The 14,164-nt window shown below is 39.4% G+C and overlaps 1 protein-coding gene across 3 annotated transcripts in view; it reads left to right on the top strand.

Moving 5' to 3' along the window:
- LOC144823924 (uncharacterized) overlaps nucleotides 1-14,164 on the top strand; it is a 523,537-nt gene that overhangs the window by 385,083 nt on the left and 124,290 nt on the right. The window lies entirely within an intron of this gene.

The following is a 14,164-nucleotide window of genomic DNA, read 5'->3' as shown; positions in this document are numbered from 1 at the left end:
TTATGCTAAAAGCTCAAGCAACTAGATCCATAAATCCCAATACCTCTTATTAAATCATTCTTAGAACACCATAGTTTCATATTGCTACATAAATGTAATGAATATGCAACTGGGCATTGCCTCCATTCATTGTTAAGTTAATTGCATTGGCACTGGAACTAGCTCCAAGCCTGAAAACAACGGACATAACCACTTTCTACAAATGTCCAATATGTAGGTGCATATACAAACAATATGCATTGCACTTCAAGCCTATACTCCCACAATCTCCAATCTCTGTTCACATTGTGCTTCCAAAGTAGATCAGACTCCCTTAGATTCCACTTAGTTGATCTCAGCGCAATGTTGATAGTGAAAACCCTAAGTGTCAAGAGCATACTGAGAAAGCTTTTGCTTTACACAATCAGGCTTATCTTCATGAAGCACTGTAATCCCAGCTGGGCGTATGAGACTTCTTGCAAGGTGAATATTGATCAGTAGATATTGCATTGAGCTAAGTGAAGCCAAATTATATATTTATTTGGAAAGATTTTACTCTATAGCAAGTTGTCTGGATCACTTTGGACCTAATCATCTGTCATAGTGGCCCCAAGTGTGGGTCACTGATCTACTTACATAGACGGCATAAGGCATTAATAAAAGAGTTGAATTTGTTTTTCCTCAAGACCAGGTGATGTCTCCCTGACGCTGAACCATACTCTTAGACATTTGTCACAGTGTACCTGTTCCGTGGGCTTGTTTTCAACTGGACAGATTCCGACCTGCTTTAGGCAGTGGCATAACGAAAATGGAGGGGGCCCCCCTGCCACGTACACAGAGGGGCCCCCACTCTGGGTTTAATCTGGAGTTCTTGGGCCTAACAATTGTGCTGAAGGGGCCTTCTGCAGCTCGGGGCCCCCCCCGCACCGCGGGGGCTGCAGGGGCCTGTGTTACGCCCCTGGCTTTAGGTAGTATCCAAAGACTATTATTTTTGTTGTTAAAATAATTAGGGTCAAGCTATTTATTTTGCAATAGATTTTGAAACTTTCAAGTAAGCACTATAGACCAATACATGTTTATCTAACAAAACAGTATGATCTGCATGTTGTAAACATTGCAAGAATTCCCTGCCCAATTTTGGAGTAAAGGTTGCTTCCTTGGCATCTGCCATGTATATAATGAATATTAAGGCTGTGATTGCTCATCTTTACTTTAATGGTCAGTTAGTGTATATTTTTGAGAGATAGAAATGTTGGTATGCAGACAAAATATCGAAATTTAAATATCGATATACAATAAATATCGAAGGGACATAATATAGAAGGGAAGTAATATCGATACATTTTAATATCGATATTAGTAATATCGATGTTTTAAATATCGATGTTAGTAATATCGATGTTAATAATTTCAATGTTACTAATATCGATTTTTATATTATTTTTTTGTATATTATTATGTGTTTATTATGTTTTTAATTTATTTTTATGTAATTTAATTAATTTTTGTATTTTAGTACTGTAGCAGGTTGTGGGTTAATATGGGAATAAGGTGGGAAGTAATTTAATTATACTTAATTAATTATTAATTATTAGGAATTATAAATTGTTTTTAATTAATTATTAATTATTTTTTAATTAATTGGTAATTAGTTTTAATTAATTGATTAATTGATAATTATGTTCTGTAGCGGGTTAATAGGGGAATAGGGTGGGAAGTAATTTAATTATACTAAATTAATTATTAATTAGTAGGAATTATAAATAGATTTTAATTAATTGGTAATTAATTTTAATTAATTGGTAATTAATGTTTATTAATTGATTATTTGATAATTATTTTCAGTAGCGAGTTGTGGGTTTATAGGGGAATAGGGTGGGAAGTAATTTAATTATACTAAATTAATTATTATTATTAGGAAATATAAATTAATTTTAATTAATTAGTAATTAATTTTAATTAATTGGTAATTAATTTTAATTAATTGGTAATTAATTTGTATTAATTGATTAATTGATAAATATGTTCTGTAGCAGGTTGTGGGTTTATAGGAGAATAGGGTGGGAAGTAATTTAAATGTAATTAAGTAATAATGTTTTTAAATTAATTATTTTGTTAATTATATAATTGTTAATTAATTATTAATTGGTAATTAAATTTTATTAAATGGTATTTTTTAATATTTTTTTTACTTAACTATTTATTGCTAATCATGTTTTCAATAATTATGTATTGGTATTTGTAAATGGTAGTTATGTTTTTTATTATTTAAATTTTTTTTTTTATTTATAAGTATGTTATTTTTACCTCTACGCTATCCAACACTTTCCCTACTGTTGCACTCTCTGGATTTGGAATAGTAATTGTTACCCCTACACTATCCAACACTTTCCCTACTGTTGCACTCTCTGGAGTGGGAATAGTAATTGTTACCCCTACGCTATCCAACACTTTCCCTACTATTGCACTCTCTGGAGTTGGAATATTAATTGTTACCACTACGCTATCCAACACTTTCCCTACTGTTGCACTCTCTGGAGTTGGAATAGTAATTGTTACCCCTACGCTATCCAACACTTTCCCTTCTTTTGCATTCTCTGGAGTTGGAATAGTAATTTTTACCCCTACGCTATCCAACACTTTCCCTACTGTTGCACTCTCTGGAGTGGGAATAGTAATTTTTACCCTTACGCTATCCATCACTTTCCCTACTGTTGCACTCTCTGGAGTGGGAATAGTAATTTTTACCCCTACGCTATCCAACATTTTCCCTACTGTTGCACTCTCTGGAGTGGGAATAGTAATTGTTAACCCTATGCTGTCCAACACTTTCCCTACTGTTGCACTCTCTGGAGTGGGAATAGTAATTGTTACCCCTACGCTAGCCAACACTTTCCCTACTGTTGCACTCTCTGGAGTGTGAATAGTAATTGTTACCCCTACGCTATCCAACACTTTCCCTCCTGTTGAACCCTCTGGAGTTGTAATAGTAATTGTTACCCCTACGCTATCCAACACTTTCCCTACTGTTGCACTCTCCGGAGTGGGAATAGTAATTGTTACCCCTACGCTAGCCAACACTTTCCCTACTGTTGCACTCTCTGGAGTGGGAATAATAATTGTTACCCCTACGCTATCCAACACTTTCCCTACTGTTGCACTCTCTGGAGTGGGAATAGTAATTGTTACCCCTACGCTATCCAACACTTTCCCTACTGTTGCACTCTCTGGAGTTGGAATAGTTATTGTTACCCCTACGCTAGCCAACACTTTCCATACTGGTGCACTCTCTGGAGTGGGAATAGTAATTGTTACCCCTACGCTATCCAACACTTTCCCTACTGTTGCACTCTCTGGGGTGGGAATAGTAATTGTTACCCCTACGCTATCCAACACTTTCCCTACTGTTGCACTCTCTGGAGTTGGAATAGTTATTGTTACCCCTACGCTGTCCAACACTTTCCCTACTGTTGCACTCTCTGGAGTGGGAATAGTAATTGTTACCCCTCCGCTATCCAACACTTTCCCTACTGTTGCACTCGCTGGGGTGGGAATAGTAATTGTTACCCCTACGCTATCCAACACTTTCCCTACTGTTGCACTGTTTGGAGTGGGAATAGTAATTTTTACCCCTACGCTATCCAACATTTACCTACTTTTTTAAATTTGTTTTACATTTTTATTAATTGTTATTTAGATTATTATTTTATGTATATACATTTATTTGTAATTTATTATATTTTCAATTATTTATAAGTCATTAAAATAATTTTTTAGAGTTATTATTAATTAAGTATATACTATGTATTATATCTTTATTATTATTTGGTATTATTACATAATTTATTAATTTTAAATATTATAATATATTTTTAACCATGTTTATTACATTTATAATTGTTATTTTATTAATATTACATTTTTTTAAATTAAAAAAACGATATTTTTGTACTTACCTTGTTAGAGATAGGTTGTCGATATTTTTGTAATCAATATTTTTGTTGCGATATTTTTGCATGTAGATATTTTTGTATTCGATATTTTGTCATAGATTCAGAAATGTTTTATCTTCCAACTTAACCCTGACTCGTGCTTTACTGGATAGCCCCAGATGAGAACCAGGAATATCCCTCTGGTCCCACTTGTACCAAAGCAAGCCACTGTCAACTTAATCAAAAGCATGTAAACAAGGCAATGTCACAGTGGATGAGCACTGTACTAAAACTGAGAGGTTACAAGCCGAGTGGACACCATGGAGTAAGCTGCTTAGCACTAGTTTTCAATGTGCTCTGGAATACTTTGTCTTAGTATTAAGTCTCTAAGTCAGTGATGGGCAGAAGCTGAAAAATGGGGGGTTTAGATGGATCAACTTTTGTGTATAGTGGGTGTAAAATAGAACCTCCCAGGCCCCCATGATTTATATATCCAAGGAAGCATCACGCAAGCTGAAAACAACTATAAGGTGCGTGGGCTCTGACTAGGCTGCATGAGCCCGGGGCTCCATCTTGCCAGACTGTAACTATTATTTTTTAATATCCTGCATTGTACAATTAATTATACATTTTGAGCCAACTTCTCGGAAGCAACAGATGTTATAAAATCAGTCAACATAGAGGCATCAAACGTGACTAAACAAAGTGCTGGGTCAAACCAAGTGCTGGGTCAAACCTAGTGCTGGGTCAGATGTTATTCTTTCTTGGTTCCAGGACCTCATTGTCTAATTTATTCCCAGGGAACCAAATGCTTGTTTAATAATTTATATTGCAAATGGTGAACACCTGTTTCAATTATTTTTCAGGGTTCCAGAGCTTCCAGCCAGCTAGTTTTTTAAATATTCTCCAAAGGAAGTGCAGCTTACATTCCTGGGGTTTATCACTGCCATTTTTTAGTACTTTGACTTCCCTCTTTATCTCTTTTTTGGGGTCTTTCCAGTACCTATGAGAAGCATTCATTTTTAACCATTAAAACGGGATCCACAATGGCCCCTGTTTACTGTAGGTTGACTAGAGTTTATAGGTTGTTCTCCAATTAGTCTGCTTTGATTTAGGTATTTATGAAGCATACCATACCCCCGAAATTAGGGTACCTTGGTGCTGGAAACCCAAACTACTCAACATAGCCAAATGATAAGATTAAGAAAAGTAGCTATAAGGAGAGAAGCCTCAGTCAAAGGGCAGGAAACAACCACTTCTTCAGCAATTTTCAAAATTCCTGCAGATCAGCTTTTTGCCACCTGTACAAGGTCATGAAGTTTTATTTTAAGGTTGCTGCAATTTAAAAATACGTAAAGGAGTAAAAATCTCTATGTTCACAAAGTGCATAGGTTTGAAATATATCCACTCTTTATCAGATAATCAATGCAAAGATGCTAGGGCTGGTGACGTGGCTTATTCGACAAAGGAAAATTGCCAGTTTTGTGAGGTATTTTCGGATTAATTGCAACTTCTGAATAAAAAATGCTAGAAGATCAAGAAAACTTAGTTGCATTAGTCCCAGAACGCAGAGACAAATGCATTGAGAATTCCAACCTTGAAAAAGAATGGAAAATGCTAGAGAACACGTTTTAGAATATGCGGGTGGAAAAAACATGATTTCCAACTGAAGAAATCTGGTTAGACAGACTTAGAGCATAATCAGACTTTACACATAGATCTTTCACACACTTCTCTGGAGTGGGCGTAGTGGCCAAAGTCGGCCAAAATGTTAATGCTCAGAACACAGACGGTTTAGCAGGACAAAGGATTTCCTTATTGTCACCATTACATTTTTAGTGATTTGTACTCATCCAAAGTTGAACCGTGGACAGGCAGTCAGGTATTTGAGCCGCCACTCATTGACAATGATTTGGGTATCGTCCTCGTACAGAAAAAGACGAAACCCCAAAGATTGAGATAGGCTAGTGAGATCATATAAAGACTGAACAATAATGGTGACAAACTCAATCCTGCGGGAACACCACCAGTGCACGGTCTGCACTTTCATTTAAAAGGTGAGGGAAATTTCACAAGATCTGTTAAATAGGAAATCTGTTAGCCAGCAAAGGGCAAGAACTTTTGTCCCTAAGTCGGAGAACTTTCACAAGATAATATTACAACTTTCTATGTCAGAAGCCTCCTAATGATTCAAAGGACTTAGGGCTATATTTGAGTCAGTATAATGACATAAGTCATCAAGGGCAGACATAATCCTCCTCCCCATGAGCCCAAGTTCTCCTAAACGGTGCTCTTTCGGATCCTTTCCAGATTCGCCTTGGCACATGCCAGGGGTGTCCACTTCCCCTCTCTTTATTGCTCTGGATCAAGAGTGATGCCAGCTTCTGTGGATTCTGATGCATGGGGGTCTTGAGGATATAGTCCCTCTGTACTCGGATGACCTCTTTACACCATGCCCCGAAACCACCATCTCAAGAATTTTTTCCATGTTCCTAGTGTATGGCGATACTTCGGGTCTCCAGGTAAACTTGAGAAAATCTACTTACAAGCAACTGATAGGAGTCCCACCACAAAATACGTGCATTTTAAAACTAAAATTGGTCACACCCACCTAATAGGCACAATGATCATGAGTGACCAGGGATTAAGCTGAAGCCTAAATATTGCCCAGCAAGAAGGCAACATACAAAGAGACCTCAGCAATTGGGCCAAGTGCCCACCCACCATTATGGGCAGAGGGGCCTTCTTCAAAATGGTGTCTCTCCACTTATCTTATAAACAATCCAAAACTACCAGCACATGTTTCATCAGCAATTTTCCCAGTCAATGCACCACTAGTTAACACAAGTTAATGTTACCTAGCGGGTTTCTTTTACTAAATGTACACAGGCCATTTAGGGATACCCAACCTCCAACCTTTACTATATGGCATCTCAGCTACTTCTATTGAATGACTGGATCTTCAGTGACAAGGGCATATGGTGGTGCACTTGGAGCTATTTATATTGAAACCATACAACTCGTATTCATTACTGTAAGGCGCATCGGTCCCACACACACACACTACCCATGATCAACAGAATTCCAATAGACAGCTGGAAAGCAACAGTCAGACATATAGGAAGTGAAGAACCGGGTTTTCTTAGAACCCAGCGGCGCCAGGGACACGCCCAAAGTCTTCGGGTTCTCCTGTCTTGGCAAACAGAGACACGGAATACTTCTGTATGGCGTCAGAGATCAAATTTATTAGCTGCAGCTAGTAACAGTAAACCAAGCAATACAACACGGTGTACAACTCAGGAAACTGCTCAATTTTCATAGAGCAAGACATCAGTATTTATCCACATTTTGCTCATTACAAATGCACACCCACTGCACAACATTCTGACCAATAGGACACATTTTCTAACTGAGTATCACATTAACAAAAACCCAATTTACAGTAACCCAACCCAAAAGTTAATTATTAGGACTGTCTGAAATTCAATTTCCACAAGCCGGACAAACCCATTATTGAAAGCACTACCCATGTAATGAAAAGTTGTAAGGATAGGATCAATTCAGATGCTGATTAGTATAAGATATGTGCAAGGAAACTAAAAGTTAACGATATCCTGAACATTGATTGGCAATTTTAGACAAGAATCAAACCAAGGGAAATTGGCCTCGCGAAGGGTCAGTTTCAGGTGAAGAGGTCAGCGTACTGTAGTTCACTCACAAGTCAGAAAAGGGCCTGTTAATGCATACATGAACAATGAGGACCATGCAACTTTGTTCGCTCGGTTACCTCCACGGCCTACGTGAGGGCAACACAACAATGGCGTCACGAACAACTCAAACAAAATGGAGTCTGGTTCCGAAAACCACAGAACCTCAGAAGGCAGGGTAGGGTAACAGCGATGACAACCCTTTGGCAGGTCACAATCATTGAAAAAGCGGGCAGGCTGCAGGGATTTCAAGCCTGGGACTTTGTAAGTATCTCCACCATTAGAGACGTGTGGAATACTGATCACATGGAGTCCTTTGACCAATTAGCAGCTGACTTCGCACGTCACAAAAGCCAGTTCTTCTGGTAGTTACAAAACAAACATGCCCTAGAAACCCACAAAGCTGAGCTAGGAGCATTACCTGAGTTTCAGTTCCTTAAGGAGAAAATCACTATTATAAATTTGGGCCGAAGGGAATATCACAGATTTACAGGTCACTAATCACAAATTCCCCTGATCATTTCTAGTGCCTCAGAGACAAATGGGAAAATCACTTGGGTATTTTCGACAATGGGACTGGAGAGAAGCAAAGATGTCCCATAGAATTCTGGCAATATCTGCTAGACTCAGACTCATAGAATGTAAGCATTTACACTGCGTATATTTTCATCCCATCAGACTGTGGCTGATGGGCAGTGTTGCAGTCGTAAGGAGGGCATATCTTTGCATGTTGTATTGTCGTGTATTTCTATAGGTTCTGAATCGATCCCCCTATTCCTGACCCTATTCTGGTTAAACTACCTAGCTAGTCAACTAACAGTCAGCCCATGAGGCAAGAAATCCCCCATGATGCAGATACCGTTATCTGACGCAGTCACACTACGGCACAGGAACGTGTTATCTGATTAGGTCATAACGCTTGAGATCTAATTAGACAAGCAACATTCCTCCAGCCCCTGATAAGGCATACGACGTTCTCATAACAAATCAAACCTATGACAACCTGGATAATCCGTGCGGCCATTGTTTTGATTTCACAGAGAATTTTAGTAAAGAATGTGCTAACGAGCAAGTCGTATGACATCTTTATTGACGTACCTATGTCCATCCTTACGTCAATCCCGGCACCTTTAAGGTATAAATATTGCCGACCTTGCCCTATGCAAAGACACGCGTGGTGACAAGACGGAGCAGCCATACTTGCCGAAGCAGAGAGCAGAAGCAGACCCCGCGGGCAGCAGCCCCGCCTTCCTGACGCGCTGAGAGACGCGCTGCTATCTCAAGCCGAGAGACCCAGCACCGGCGCTTCTGGGCAGCCCTCGCAGGCAGCCTGGAATATCGAGAGCAGAGAAAGAGATACCATTCCTCATTCATCCTAAATTCCAGGTACAGAACTGAATAACCCCTCCTAGAGAATTCTTTAGTTATTCACTTGGCAAAAACAAACTTAACTTAAACTGTAACTTTCTATTCCCGCCCACGCATTAGACTTAGGTCAGGTACACGGGGTAGGCGTATTTAGAAACACCAGTTGAGTGCGTTTAGTCAAATGTATATGTGTATGTAAATATATTTTAATCATTTTAAAACATCATATGGCTCAGAAACCATATCAATGTTTTTACAGTATTATTTTATACTATTGCTTTTAATGTATGCACTTTACTTAACTATAAGTATTGCAATAATATCGATCCATTTCTCTTGTACGAGAAAAGAGACTGATCAATAAATAACATCTTTTATTGAACACGCCCGTCTCTTCCTTTTCTCTACATTCTGATGAGACTAAGAATGCACGTACTGACTGAGTAAAATAATTGCCTTGTGCTCACACGACTCTTGAGATTGACTCTTGATTAGGGGAGAGCAAAGTTGTCATGTTCTATGGTTGTCAGAAACTAAATCCCTTCTTGTCTAATCAGGGGAGTTAATCCTTCCTTGAACATTCGAGAAAGTTTCTAGCGAACTCTGAGCTTAGCTGGCAAACCCAAAAATTAAGTCTAGTATCGACAGTAGTAGACCTAGTTAACGTCTGGTCTAGGCCTTTACTGCTGTAGGTACTATTCCAATGCGCAGAGCCTATTGGGAAAATAGGAGCTACACTACATGGCGCCCAACGCGTTTGGAAAGGGCGATAAAACTAACGTAAGACATTTAGAGTAACTCAGTCGTGCTTTCTCACTCAGACCCCTTTTCCCAAATACTCCAAAGACGTCTGGAGTGGGTGAAAGGTTATAATATCCTCCAAAACCTTGCAGGAGGGAACTCCTATGTATGGTTCTTGGTCTAGTCAACGTTGAAGGATAAAACAGTTCCAAAATATTGTGCATCTAATCTCTGTTTCCATAAAGAAACCTGATCTGCAAATAAACATAATACCATCCTGTCAGCAAAATGGACAGCGATGAAGAACGAGAGGTTACTAGATTAGCTACTGAAATAGCAGATGCTGATGCTACCATGCAAGCAGCAGACGCGGATATAATACTCATTCCGGTCGCCAAAAGGAGATCTATAACCTTAAAACTTATAGAAAATGGACTGACACCTAGAGGTGGCACAGTCATATTCGTAATCGAGGCACACGAATATCGGCAGACAGAGGTATACTATACATGGATACATTTTCCAGCAGCTAACACTATAACAAAGTACTTCCACTATTACAAAGTAGAGGAACCTCCTAATGAGTACACTCCTTTCGAGGAGGTGGAAGTACCACTCAAATTCCAAGAGCATTTGCTCTTATTTGATGGCGCCCTAAAACATAATAATCACATTACAAGGCTCGGTCCTTTAGGAAGACCAGGAGCAACGTGGCCGGTCCTAGCCGGATACACACCATATCCAGACATCGAAAGAATGCCTGCAGCAGAGCTGTTAATACAGCTAAAACAACTACTAAAAATTCACAGACAATTAGTTCAGTATGTAATGCGGACTTCAACAATTCAGCCAGCGATTAAACTTCCACAGCTGACCCCTCACCAGGGGAACACAAATAAAATTACACCACAGAACATCCAATCCTGCCTAGGTAAAGTTCCAGCTAAACGAGAACAGATACCATTCTGGTTGGCACAGAAAATTACCCAAATAGAGGCGGTGTTTCCTGACACCACCCCATTAGAAAAACACAGAATTCTGACTATATGTCTCCCAATGGGAATCGCACCACACATTGAGGACTGTGACACTTGGGGTACAGTCTTTGCTTCTATCTACACAAAAACGCACGGTGTTCCATCCATTTCGGTAATACCAGATGTGCTAAAACAAATTCAAGATGAATACGGTCCAGAACCTGCTTTAACTCTTGGTATGAAATTACTAAAAGACTTCAAGCAGGTCTCGGCTATATTACTAGCCAACATAAAGGGTGAAGCAGCAAACGTGGCGATCCGCCAGAGGTTAAAAGAGACAGATATAGCAGACCAACCAGCTGAAATTGCCAGAATCATAGAAAAATCCTATGAAGAACTAGGCAGAGATAGTCTAGGTGGAATACCAGTAAAACCGCAACTGACTACAAGTCCAGAAAAAATATTTTTTAATAATAATAATTCACCAAAAAAGAACTGGGATGGAAACAAACAATCCAATCCTAAAGAAAAGAAATTCCAGTCCAGAGGAAGGTCTCCTAGGCGAAGAGAGAAATCTCCAAACCCGAGACAAAGGTCACCTCAGAGTGAACCCTCTGGGAATAGATATAACCTTAGAAATAGGGATAATATTAAAAAACCTGATAGATATCAAGACATTGATACACGTCCCTCTCAATCTTTTCAGACTTCCTCGCAGAAATCGGAAAGAAGAGGACGATCAGAAGAGCACGCCAAGTCCAAAGACAAGGAACCTGCTCAACTGAAAAAGAAATTACAATTTCCCAAAAAGAAGGTAGCCAGTATCAAGGTAGTTAACAATGCCGAGAATACTGAGGACACAACTGAAAAACGGAGAATGGGCTCAGACAATGCTAGACAGCGCAGCAGAGGTGAGCATAGCTCGCAAAGTCCTGATGAATCATCTGGAGACAGTGGACACGAATGAATATCTTCAAGTGGAAACTGCAGATACCAGAGTTAGCAAGCCCCACAAAATATACGAGATAACATTACGTATAGAGGGAGATAAGACTAGGAAAATAAGGGGACTATTTTGGGATAACCTCTCAAAGGGTTATGACATACTTCTAGCTGAAAAAGACTGGCCACCAGAGTTTGTCAGGGAGTGCCCTCATGGCGAAGAAGTAATTATGCCTGCCTTCTCGAATCAAATACCGATTCATAAAAAATATACACTTGCTAGAAAGTGGGCAGTGGCCTTAGCACCTGCTTTATATAAAAATCATGTAGGATGGGATGAGGATTCTCCTCCTCACAAAATCCAGTTAAAATCACAACCTACTGCACAAAGGCAGTACCCAATTAAGCAAGAAGCTAAAAAACAAGTAAATGAAATACTAGATCAGCTAGAATACCAGGGGGTGATTGAAACTTGCACCTCACAAATGAACAATCCTTTGTTTCCGGTCTCCAAACCAGACAATTCGTACCGTCTAGTTTTGGATTACCGACACCTTAACACATGTTGCAAAACTTTTGCAGTGCAAAACTCACACAGTGCTGCACTAATGAATAACATAGTGCGCAAAAAATACAAAACTACCTTGGACATCTCCAACGGATTCTTTTGTCAAAACATAGCACCAGAGAGCAGATATTTAACTGCATTCTCAGTAAATGGCACTCAAAAACAATTCTGTCGGTTAGCCCAGGGGTACAAGAACAGCCCGGGGGTATTCTCAGCAAGAGTAACAGAATTACTACAACTATATGATGATGAAGCATTATCTTATGTCGATGACATTTACTTAACAGATGATGACTTGGAGACTCACTTGAAAAGAGTGAACACCATAATACTTGGTTTCGCTGCAGAGGGTTACAAATTCAATTTCAAAAAGTCCAGAATTGCCCATCTGACGGTCCTATTCTTAGGATATGAGTTATCAAGTGAAGGCAAAAGCCTGGCAGACAATTTCCTAGAGAAATGTGCCGTAATCCAAGCTCCTAAAACACTAAAAAACCTACAGTCAATTCTAGGCTTCCTAAATTTCGGAAGAACATATATTGCAAATTACGCAGAAAGGGTCAAACCCCTTTACGATCTAATTAAACCAGACTTTAAAAGATCCAGTTGGACTCAAACACACACAGAAATTTTGAGATCCTTACAAACAGACATGCTAATTAAAACAAAATTAGAAACCCGTGATAATACACGCAACCTTGTGATCCGAGTCATCCCAGGGAGATGCGGATTCACATACCTAACCTCTAATGAGGGAGATAAGGTACCAATTGCATTCAAATCACACTTGTACACAAAAGCTGAACAGAGATTCAGCAACAAAGGGAAAATTGTTCAAGCAGTTCAAACCGCAATAGCTAGAGAAAAAGACATAGCTGACGGTAGACATATCACAGTCAGAACAGCTGAATCAGCATTTGAAGCATTAACAACACCGTGTAATTTACCAACAACAACATTGGATCCAGAATGGTTACAATGGGTAAATTCAATCACAACGGACAAAGTATACTACTACTTTGATCCAGAACTAGAAGAATTAAAAAATCTAAAATATGAAAAGACGTATCCTCTGCCAATCGACATTCTGCCTCTACGACATTACGCCTGTGTAATATATACAGACGGACATGCTCAACCCTCAGTTTGGGGAGAACATGCATACAATCCCACATGTGAGATTACAAAAGAAGTGTGGCACGGAGGTAAACTAAGACCTCTATTAACAAAATCACACTCAGTAGAAACTAATTCAGAACTACAAACTGAAATATTAGCTTTGAAAATGGCGCTAGATAATGCGGATCGCGAATTCCCGACACTTATAGTGTCAGATTCATATTTCTGCGTCAAAGCATATAACAAGGATTTGCAGACCTGGATTCAGAACGGTTACAAAGATGACACGGATGCACCAATAAAGCAGAGACTGCTCTGGGAACAGGTAGCTCTTTTGAAAAAAGAACTACCAAAGACTCACGTGACACACTCACTGAGTCACCAGCGTGATGGCGTTCACGTTGTAGGGAATTCATTGGCTGAAACAGCCGCAGCGGCAGCCAGTAAACCGGCTCCCGTAGATCGGAAAAAGCGTACATTAAAATACATTGACGGCGAAACATTGCTGGCGGTGAAAACGTCATCAAAAGGCGACTGCTCAGCGTTACCGATCAACTATCCACTCAATTACACATACATCATAGATGCAAACTCCATTCCTTTTGCTCGAATCCCTGGAGTGGGGGATAGAGTGATTCCAAACATGGACAGGAGAAGCTTGTTAATCGCAGACGCACACAAGGGCGAGGGTCTCAGACACCATAAATTAAAAGATTCTCTGGAAGAATTACAATCACGGTACTGGTGGCCAGGCATGAGCCTGCACTACACCATGTTTGTAAAAAACTGCCCAAACTGCAACAGAGATCGCAGAGGGGAGAGAAGCAGTTT

The sequence above is a fragment of the Lissotriton helveticus genome, chromosome 3_1 (assembly GCF_964261635.1).
Source record: "Lissotriton helveticus chromosome 3_1, aLisHel1.1, whole genome shotgun sequence".
In the NCBI taxonomy this organism is placed as follows: Eukaryota; Metazoa; Chordata; class Amphibia; order Caudata; family Salamandridae; genus Lissotriton; species Lissotriton helveticus.
Note: the sequence above shows the minus strand (reverse complement) of the source record. Positions and strands in the feature narration are given on the sequence as shown.